An 11,547-nucleotide genomic window follows, 5' to 3' on the forward strand; every position below is an offset into this window, starting at 1 on the left:
AACGTGATCTGGTTTTTTGGCATTTCTTTAAACCAATCACAATCGTCATGGGAAGCCCTAAGCTCTGCACGCAGACGCTGCAAAATAGTCTCGGGGAAGGAACTTGTTTTGGTGAAACGTGTACGTTCAAAAGTTGTTTTAGTCGTGCAACAGAAAACTCAGATTGGACAGATAGTCTAGCTAGCCATCTAGATTTACCCTGCGGAGCTCTGAGGAGCAGTTAACCATAGTCCTCATGAATCCACCAGAGTTTGAAATTCCAACACAAAGAAAGCGGAAGCAAACGGACCTCGGCGAAGACATGCATCCTGCAAACCAAAATGTATGTACAGGCCTAAGGCAGAGATGCAAAAAGCAGTTCAGAGGATGCTAATACATTTTAGAATCTCCTCACTTAGCCTGCACAAAAACAATAGACAGATGGTTGTAAGTGAACTCGAGGGTGGAGGAGGAGGATGGTGCGTCCCTGTGGCAGGTGATAGAGTCACAGGGTCGTGAACAGAGGAACCCTCACCTCCCTGGACGATGGACAGTCTGACTTGTGTTGTCATCTGAGGTTTGAATGGTCAACATGCATAATGCTGCACCATTTTTCTGTTTCTCACACTATATCTATTGTACTTAGACTTGCATACACAATCTCCTGTAGGTGTGCTGCAGATGCTGCGTTACCATGGGGGTCAGGATGATTAGCAAGGTGTGGAGCCTGTTCCTGAATATGTATGTTGCTTTCTGGCCTTTCTGAACGCAGGTTCTCGGCCTCAGGAGGCAGGCCTAGTCTGTGTCACGCTATACCAAAGCAGCAGATGGCTCAACAAGTGACAACATCTGTAAGAGATTGCATGTCTACATTTGAGGAGAGACAGCTTACAGAAATCATAAGCATCTGTTCAGTTTTAATATCTTGGTCACATTGAATGCCATGAGATACAGCATGTGGCTGCATTTCAATCTGCAAACGGTAGACCTGCCCAAGTATCTCCAGGCTATTTCATCTGTCTACCTTGGTGTGGCAGGTTTCACAGAGGGGTCTTGAATCAAGCGGCTTGAGATCTTTTTTCTGCATTCTGGTAATTTTTTTTTGCAACAATTTGTGCCTTATCTGCATCAATCTATGGTGCAAATGACTTTATTTATGTAAAGGAAATTATAATTGGTTTTTTATTTTTTTATTTTTTTTGGGGGGGGGGGATGTTGCACTGGCCAGTTTTGATGATTGGAGGGGTTGTAATGTTGTGGAAGGTCTACATGAGCTGCACACTCTAACAGGTGAGCTAGACGGTCTGTTAAACTTAGCAACACTGTTATATAAATAACAGACCGTAGAATGCTGTGATTGACCAATCAGAATTGAGTATTCAACCAAGCTGTGTAATAAAATGGCAATAACAAGCTAATTTGGTCATTAGTATGCTGTGTTTCTGACTCTGTCATGTCAGTCAGGATGGATTGAGTCAGATGATAGCCTAAAGTATGTGTGGCACTGCAACACATGGCTGAAAGCAATCTTCAGAGGGTCATCTTCTGGGGGGTCAAAGGTCAGTCTGGTGATGAGTGTGTCCTTCCTATAGCATATTGCAGTGAAAAGGAGCTGTGGGTGCCAAACTTTTCCCTTTCAGTACTCAAAGAAGGACGACCGTCTGTAATGCTTAGTGTCCTAAATGTTACTTTTGGTTCCTGTTCTCTGTTATACATTTTGTGATTGGCTTTGCTCAGTGAACATTGTGTCACTGTGATTTGCTGCCACCCACATACAAGTGAAAGCTGCACCTTTGGCACAGGGTCCAAGTGACTGAGCAAAACATTATGCGCCTACTTATTCCTGTCAGAGAACGGAGCTACATCTTCATAATATACGAGTTGGAAAGTGAAAGCAAGCCTGCTGTGTCTCTTCAGAAGGTATCTTTTTGTTAAAAATAGAAGAAGTTAAAGTTAAGAAATAAATAATGGGTTGGGGACTATAAAACCCAGTCACTTTGCACAGAGGTGGAAAAAGTACTAAAATATTGTACTCAAGTAAAAGTAAAATGAAGTGAAATATTGAGTACAAGTGAAATTACCTATCTGAAAAATTACTCAAGTAAAAGTAATAAGTAGTTCATTTAAAATGTACTTTAAGTAAAAGTTACTTAGTTACATAAAAAAACTGTAAAACAGGGCTGGGGGACTTAGCCAGTGTCCTACATACGTTGTCCTACGGGTTGCTAGTGCTAGACAAAATTAGTAATGCTACGAAACATGTTGTATTGCTAATTGGCAATTTGCTATTAGTCATGAAAATTTCGTTTGAAGTACCAATGCACAAATACTTACCAAAACATACTTCCGCAGATTAGATGTGGAGTTATTGAATGCTGCCAGTTCAGTCACCTTTGGCAGGCACATCTGGCATTGCATGATGATACTTTTGGCCCTCTTGAATTTAAATGAAATAGGTGGCCAAGGATTTTCATCATTTTGGGCGGCAGAATTTAGCTAGCATTTCTACCGAAACAGTCTCTGAACCATCGTCGCTCGCCTGATCCTCCTCCATCTCGTTCTCAAGCTCCTACAGAAAGACTTGGAGCCTGGTAGGCAGCCTAGATGCTGATCATTCCTCACTGTAGTGGTTCTGGGCGCAATCATTTCTTCCTTTGTTAGTCAAATTTTTTTTTACTCAGTAACGGATGGGATTTGTAATGTAGCGAAATACAATACTTCACTCAAAATGTAATCAAGTACATTTTAAATGACTACTTGAAAAAAACTACTTGAAAAACTACTTGAAATATACAAAATACACAACAAAACTACTCAATACAGTAACGTGAGTAAATGTATTTTGTTACTTTCCACCTCTGACTTTGCAAAGTAAAGTGACATTAAAAGTACTCTACTGATTTATTTTTTAGCATTTCAACCCCATAACTTAATTAGACTCATAGTGGACTTTTGAGAAAAGAAAGATAAAAACTGCTGCAGCAGAACCAGAGATATTGTCTTTTTTCCCCCACGCATTTATCTTCTTGTCAAAACCTGGGGCCTACATTACCCACGTAGCAACTTGATTCACTTTTTCAAACTAATTCAATTGCAAAAATTTAAAGAATAAGGCTGTTGATATTTAATTTTTTTTTTATCACCAAAAAGACCAAAATGAGCAAAGAATTGATCATTCCAACAAGTGTTGTGTGTATCCAAAAGGACACACACCACACACTCCTTCATTACCATAAACACACACTGTAGTTTAATCTGACTCAATCCCACATTCATCATTCAATACATTCTCAATAGCACAAAGTGTGTATTAACCTGCTGAAAATAGTCCCCAGTAAATGAACCATTTCCTCCTGTTTGTGTAGCGTTTGCTAAGAAACCTAAAGTGTTCATATTATGCTTTTTGGCTTTTCCCCTTTCCTTTATTGTGTTATATATCTTTTTGTGCACGTTATAGGTTTACAAAGTGAAAAAAGCAAAGTCCACCCCAAAGGGACTTAACATCTTGCAGAGAAAACACTGTTCACCAACTGCTCCAAACAGTTCTATTGTAGTCCAGCCTTTACTTCAGAGACAAACGTGGTCACTTTGGAACACACGTTATAATGCTCGCCTAGCTGCTAGCATAACACGCCCTCATACTCTGCAACTGACTAGCTAGCAGTATTTACATGTGCAACTCCCAACAAACAGAAGTGAGATGCCTCACTCTGTAGCTAAAACAGAGAGCTCAACACTGCAGCAATGTGCAGTACAACAAAAATATGGTGTTTTCTGAAAATTAAACCACATATTCTGGTACAATCTCTAAATACAATTATGAACCTGAAACTTTAAGGAGCAAATGGAGCTGAGTGCCACAGACATGGTGAGAAGTTGGAAAGTTTGAGAGATGCACTAACATATGGGTTGACAAAAAACAAAAAGCCAGCACTTTTACTGACTGTCATGTAAGGTATTCATCATTATGCACTACTGTTTCCACTACTTAATTAATATTTAAATCTGTTTGTGGCACTTTTTGCCCTCTTTTGAATAACCAACAAACCAGACAGTACTATCTGATAGTTATTATTCATATGTACTTTTATATTTTGTGTTACCATCGGAGTTCACTAAAACACAGTCTACAAAACCTTGGGAGCATTACGCACGATCACACGCATGGTCAAAAGGTAGTGGAAAGGTTTTACGCATGGAAATTCTTTATAAATCCCGACTTTTGCGAGGAATGTTGCGATGGCAAATTTTTCTTTTTCTTGCATAACAGGTTTTATAAATGAGGCCCCGAGTTCTGTTAGGGCGGTTTGGGGGGAGCCAATTATCTTGCTGGCCTGATTTATTATCTGGGCACGTTTTGTTTTGTGTTTGAAGGTGACAGCGTTGTATCAGGCTGACATATTTTAAGAGAGTATGGATTCAGTGTGTGAGCGGTAAACCACAGTTAAATTGTCCTCGCTGTGAGCTTCTTCGGCAGATGGAGGCACTGAAGGGCTTTCTTGTACACTGAGTCAGCGTGCTGTGAGAAGGACAGAGAAGTAAAAGATGTAAAGGCTTTACATGTACGCTGTACAGTACAAAAAGTGGCTTGGGAGTGCTAGAGGGATTTTGACACACCACGTCCTGCCCTGTAGAGAGCGTAACAGAGCTGTGTAACGCTGACCTCAGCTCACACTCAAGTCTGACTAAGCCCTTTGTTGCGGGTAAGAATCAGAAATTATCTTCCTTTTCTCTATCTTGATGGAGTTTTTTATATTTTAAGAACTGCATGTGCAATGTTCAGTTGGGAATGAAAATGATCCTGATCATCTTGCGCCATTCTGCCATAAAGTGCAGCTGTCCACCCTACATCAACACATCTGTGAATAGCTGAGCTGGCTGAAAATTGGAAGAAAAACTTTGGGTCAGCTATGCCATCGGATATTTTGCCTTCACAAATGTTGTTCCTACTGTAATAATGCATCCCATTCATGGTACAGCGTTGCTGTGGTTTTTCGGTGTTTTTTGCCCCCAACGGCGCCTTCCAGGCAGCGCTGCCTGGAAGGCGCCGTTGGGAGGCACTGGTTATGGTTAGGGTTAGGTTTGGGTTGAAACACTTAGGGTTAAGGTTAAGGTTAGAGTTAGGTGCCTTGAAGGCAGTGGTTGCAGCGCTCCCTGGAAGGAGCAGTTGGGGGCAAAAAACACCAGAGTGTGTTGGAATACAGATTTCTCTGAGAAAAAAATGGCAGGAACACTTTTGGTATCCTTTTAACCAGCGGTGCTCATGAAGGGATCAAAGTACACAGAAAGGAGGAAGAGTTATGACTAAAACAGTCAGAAAAAACATGTCCAGGCACTCAAGGTTGATTACAAAGTGATGAAAAGCAAGACATTAAAAAACATTTCTATGACTTGTTGGTATAAATTCATTCCACTGTTTAGTGAATGGTGTGATTTTTCAGCTGAGTCACAATAATTAAAGTTTAATACAGTGCCTGAAATGGGCCAGTACTCTCCAGTACTGAGTAGTGATTTTTGTCCACATGTGTACCCTTACTTAAGTGTTATTAACAGTACTATTACTAGGTTGATATTTATACTAAAATAGGTAATAGATCATGATTTATTGGGAAAAACCAAGCAGTTCTATGTAAAATCAGACAATTGGGGGGCCTGGGTAGCTCACCTGGTAGAGCCCATGTACAGAGGCGCAGTCCTCGACACAGCAGCCGCGGGTTCGGTTCTGACCTGCGGCCATTTGCTGCAGGTCATTCCCCCTTGCTCTCCCCATTCATGTCTAAGCTGTCCTGTCAAAATTAAAGGCCTAAAAAAGCCAAATAAATACATAAATGAAACGAGACATTCAGCACCCCGATGGAATGATGCTCTGTTTCATAACCACATTTTCAGACACTCGACTGTGAGATTGGCAGTTGAATCAGGTTTCTGAATAGTCGACTATTTGTTGTCACCCCTACAAGATATACGAATGAATATAAATATATTTAAGACCCATGCAACAATCATGTCATGCAACTGCTGAGTTAGGATACTGGCACTTTTTTTGGACCATTTCAGACACTGGTTTAATATATGGATGTGTAGGACAGTTTCCCACAACTCCCTGAGCGGTGGTTCTCATCGAGCCCAAAATACATCACCCTGTTGACCTTCTTCCTTATAGTCCACTAGCAACAAACCCAACCTCCCAACTCTGTCTGCAGGCTCTGAATTATAACCTTTACCCACTGGCGGGAGCACAATGTGACGATTGTGATTGTATTTTAATTCTGATGGCAAAGTAAAAAAAGATAGCTTCCTCTGAGAATGGGCTAGATTTATGGGCCCTGTCCTGGCCGCCGGCCCCACATCCTCTCTGATCTGCTTTTACTCCAACGACCCCCCGACCCCTGGGGGTCATTAGAGAGCCCCCGAATGGTCCGGCTGGCCGCCAGCCCATCTCACACTGCTTGTTTTCCAATCAAATCACTATATTTAACGGGGACACGAGCCCAGGGCCAAGTCCAAACAGACATCTGTTTGGAATTGTTCCTCGCAATTATTTCACACAGAAGTTCTCGCTCTGCACCCCCCTTCTGCTCTTCTCGCCCCACTTTTGTCTTTTGTTGGTTGTTGTTTGTTTTCAGCAAAAACCTCTCCCCCCCTATGGATTGCTAATGGACAAAAATGAGAGGGTGGGGGTGGGGAGGGGGAGTTGGGAGGTGTGGTGATAGGGAGGGTCTGGCTCCTGGAACCGCTGTCACAGAGATACATAGCCAGAGGAAAATAGGAAAAGCAGGGAGAGCTTTTTCATTCAGGACAAAGCAGGTTTTTCACTCTGAACACAGGGAACAGCTTTTCCACTCAGGGGCCCTGCACTGCTGCCAGCTCACATGACGTCTCCATCAAGACTGTCCGTCAGGGGCTTTCATACCCCAGTGGCAGCCGGGATTTTAAACTAGGCTAATCTGATAGAGAAAAAGCACTCATTATTATGATTATTGGTGCTGTGTATTGTTGCTATCTGTCTTTTTTATTGCTTGTATTGTGTATTTTTTGTAATGTTAAGCACTTTGTGATTGTGTATCTGTGAAAGCTGCTATGAAAAAATAAACCCTAATTATTTTCATGTATCTTATTCTTTGGTAAAGACAGATAGCCAAAATACACACAGGGATGACAAGATTCAAATCACAGCAGCAGCAGCAGCAGCAGCAGCAGCAGCAGCAGCAGCAGCAGCAGCAGCAGCAGCAGATAAATAAGGTCAGCAGCAAATAAAAGTTATTAGCTATTTGAATAGGATTTGAATAGGCTTATCAAAAGCCTGTGTGAATAAAAATGTCTTCAGCTGTTTCATAAAAGCATCACAGGAGTCTAGGGATAACAATGATGAGGGGAGAGCGTTCCAAAGATTGGGGGCCAAGCTTGAAACCTTGAGTTTTAAAGTGGGTTTGAGGGACATCCAGCAAATTTAGCTCAGATGATCTAAGAGCTTGATTTGGCATATAAGGTTGGAGGAGGTCAGTTATATACTGGGGAGTACATTTTTTAGGGCTCTAAAAGTTAGCACCAGTACTTGAATGAATATGAAATTGAATAGGAAGCCGGTGAAGTGAGGCCATAGAACTGGTGTGATATGTGATCTCTTGTTTGTTTGATTAAGTTTATTTTGAACATGTTAAAAATAAAAAAAGAACATGTACAGGCAAGAAAACCAACAAAGACAAAATACTCAGATTAAGATTATTGTAAATAAGGATTTCTATGTTCAAAAAGGAGTAGGAAGAAGTTAAAAAAACTTTTTCTGGCCCTATCCCCTTTTTCTACTTTTCTGCTTAGAATAAAAGTACATAGTTATGTACAAACTATTTACAGTATACATGTACTTTATACTTAACACATACATGCATATATACCTTCTTACAGGCACTTATATACATGAATACCCATATACACATGCATACACACATACATATACATACATATTCTTTTTTACTTTTTATTTTCCAGCTATCACCTGTCCAAGGTTCATCTGTCAGTTATATCAAACCCAATAATACTTGTTACTTCTAGTTAAAAGCCGAGTGGCTGCGTTTTGGACAGTTTAAAGATGGTTAGCGAAGTATGATTCATTGAACAGGTAAAAAGGGCATTACAATAATCATGTCCTTACAAAGATATTGTGTGTTGTGTGTAACACTCATTCCATTCTTATGCACTTAAAGGACTATCATCCATATTAAGCCCCTGCCCATTTCCCCATGGATAACTGGCTTAGGACCAAAAAGCCTCAGCTCCTTTGGGACTTTGTTCAAACAGTTGACTTAGAGGAAAAGGTCAGACCGAGATCCACCCGTCTTCCACTCATGGAGGCTGTTCTGCGGCTGTAGAACAAGATTAGGTCACATTTTGTGTTTCAAAAGACTACAGCCATGCTGTACAGCTGTAACCTACTGAGCTAAATGCTAATATTAGCATGCTATCATGCTCACGATGACAATACCCATCATGCTGTTTACCAGGTATGCTATAGTGTCTGTAAAAAATGTAAAATGTACTTTGAAAATCAATCTTTCACTCATGTTTTTCCCCCTAGCCATTACACTGAATAGACCATCAGAGGTCTGACTCTGCTGAGAGGTTGTTGGTGTTAAGAAAGTACAAAAGTGGTCATTGTGGCAATGAACATACAGTAGGCCTACAGCTTACACAGCTTTGTGTTTATACATCAGAGTGTGGGGCAATAGTTACAACTGGTTAGCCTACCGTGACTTTAGCACACATCTGAGACTCTCAGAAAGAACTTCACTAAAATTACCAACTTGGACATAACTTGTCACAAAACATAATGGCTGGTTTCCTGAATGCATGAGTGCAGAATGATCATGATGACCATGAGTAGACAACTAAATGAGTTTGCTAATAGTCTGGTAATAGTGATGAATTAGTCTTGCATATCCAACACACACACAGCGCTGCGGAGGAGGGTCTGGCTAGTCCACACAGCATTCCTGGTTGGGAGAAAAACGTGCTGTAGTTTATTGGCATTTCTTTAAACCAATCACAATCATCCTAAGCACTGGACGGAGCTACGGTGCCTCTGCAAAATAGCCTCGGGAAGGAACTTGTTTTGGTGGAACATGTGTACGTTCAAAAGTAGTTTTAGTCGTGCAACAGAAAACTCAGATTGGACAGATAGTCTAGCTAGCTGTCTGGATTTACCCTGCAGAGATCTGAGGAGCAGTTAACCATAGTCCTCACAAATCCACCGGAGTTTAAAATTCCAAATCAAAGAAAGAAGACAGAAACGGACATCTGTCCGAAATGAGGGACATCCGGCGGATTTTCTGGCGGCACCGGAGCAATCCTGGAATTGAAACGTCGTCGATATAGACTAGCGATGAATAGCTATGCAGCTGTATGTTGGGATATATTTGAGCATTTAACAGGAGTATCCTGCTGTCAGTCAAAATGATGCTCTTAGTCACCCCCACCCATGGAGCCAGAGATTAGATGTGTGATAATGCATTGCCACCTAAAATGGGACATTTTGACACTTTGGAGTGCTAAAAGCAGAAATATCAGTGAGGACTTTAACACTGTACCTGAGTTACACTAAAAGCCAAGTACTGAGTGGTTTTCCTTCAGTCATTTGGTAAGGATGCAACTAAGAACAAAATACACATATGGTAGTCATCTTTGGAGGGTTACATCCTACATTAGAGTTTATGGCACCAAGATGCCAAAGGACAACCAGATTAAGAAACAGTATGCATACATACAGTATTAACTACAGATGATAACCATGGATGGTGGCCAAAATAATGTTGCCATGCTGTATCTTAACTCCATGGCCATAAAAATGAAAATAGCATCAGAAAAGGTGTCTAATTATTATTATTATTTAAAGACATTTTTAACACATTTGGAACACAATTACAGCACAAGATTGTTGACGTTCAATGTTGTGAGATGCCCATACATTAATCTTCAAATTGCTTTTCACATAATACAATATACAATAAAGTGTAGATTAGCTGTGCATACCACTCCTCACACAAACAAGTTAACATAAAATATTTTAGATAAAAAAATTTAACTGACAAAATATGGAGGAGATACAAGGTTTCTGCCCGACTGCGACAAGATGCATTGTCCATAATCTGTGTTTGTGTGTGTGTTTCACATTCTATTCTTACATATTTGTAAAACAGCAAGAACAGAAGCTAAGAACACTCTCTAAGCATGTTGTCTTGTTTCCAGTGTTCATCCTGATCAACTGAGACATGTTCAAGGCGCATGAGGCGATGGGCATTTAAAATGTTGTAAAAGCAAATCCCAGTGGCACTGACGTTCAGCTTTGTCTTTGACAGAAAGTCATATATTCATCCAAAAGAACATTTTCATTTGCAGTGTAGAACGTAACAGAAGGAGAAGCCTTTGAAAAGTGTGAGTGCTCCACTGCAACAGGAGACACCTGGATTGAGCTGTCAATCTGTTGCATATGGACCAACTACTGTTGCCTAATGCCATTATGTTAACAAAATTGGATTACTATAAAATGTGATGCAAGTATGGAGCAGAAGCAAGGGACATCCAATGTGCTACAGCTGCACATAAGGTCCTCAGTAGTTTCATATTTTTTTCAACATGTAAAAAAATGCAAAGTCTGATGTTTTTAAATGTTCTTGTTGTGAACAAACAGAAAATACCAAAATGAATAATGTGTTAGTCCGTCACTTTCTGACTTCTTGTCCGTAGCAATCAGTCCCAAGTCTATTGATTTCTACTGAAGATGTAAAAGTTAAGCTACACAAAAACATATTATTTATTAGCAATGGACTATGGTGTAAACTGACAAGCGTATTGAGTTATCACCTGACTCAGTTCCCCTGAGTGTTTTAGCATCTTTTAGCTCGTCCCCGCTCTCATCAAGGTGGCTGTTTTCGAGGTAAAAACGTGCTACAAGTCCGACCCTTTGCTGCATGTCATCCCCCTCCCCTCTCTCCCCTGTCCTGTCAAATAAAGACTAAAAATGCCATAATAATAAAATTAAGAAAAATTTATCATTGCACACTGATGATGTAAGATTCTTATTCTGCAGACATGAAATACACAGTCGACAGGCATTTGGCACTTTTCCATCCTTTAGTGTGTTTAACTATATTTACTAAGCAAAATAATATCACCCTGACCATCTGTCAGCCAATAGTTCCTTATTTGTAGATGTAGTTTGACCCAATTCCAGTGGTTTAAAATAATGCAAAAAGACGACAGAGAACGAAAGAGGAAAGAAGTGTCTGAGAATAGCCAACATCCCACGTGCTGGCATTATGTCCAGGATATATGCAACACTTGTTCCTTGCTTCTAACAGCGCCACAGTGGTTTACCATTCTACACAGACCTGCTGTGTGCGCTCAAAAGAGGAACTTTATTTGGCAAGTGGACCATTGTGCATTGTATAGAAGGAAACAATCTGTGTTCTGTCTGGGCTAATACTTTTTTCTGTATCAGACCCCCTTTCTCCAGTCCAGGGGAAAAGAAGGGTGAATATATGATACTTATGAGATGGTAAGGCCTCATGTTAA

This window comes from Perca fluviatilis, chromosome 12 (assembly GCF_010015445.1).
Source record: "Perca fluviatilis chromosome 12, GENO_Pfluv_1.0, whole genome shotgun sequence".
NCBI lineage: Eukaryota > Metazoa > Chordata > Actinopteri > Perciformes > Percidae > Perca > Perca fluviatilis.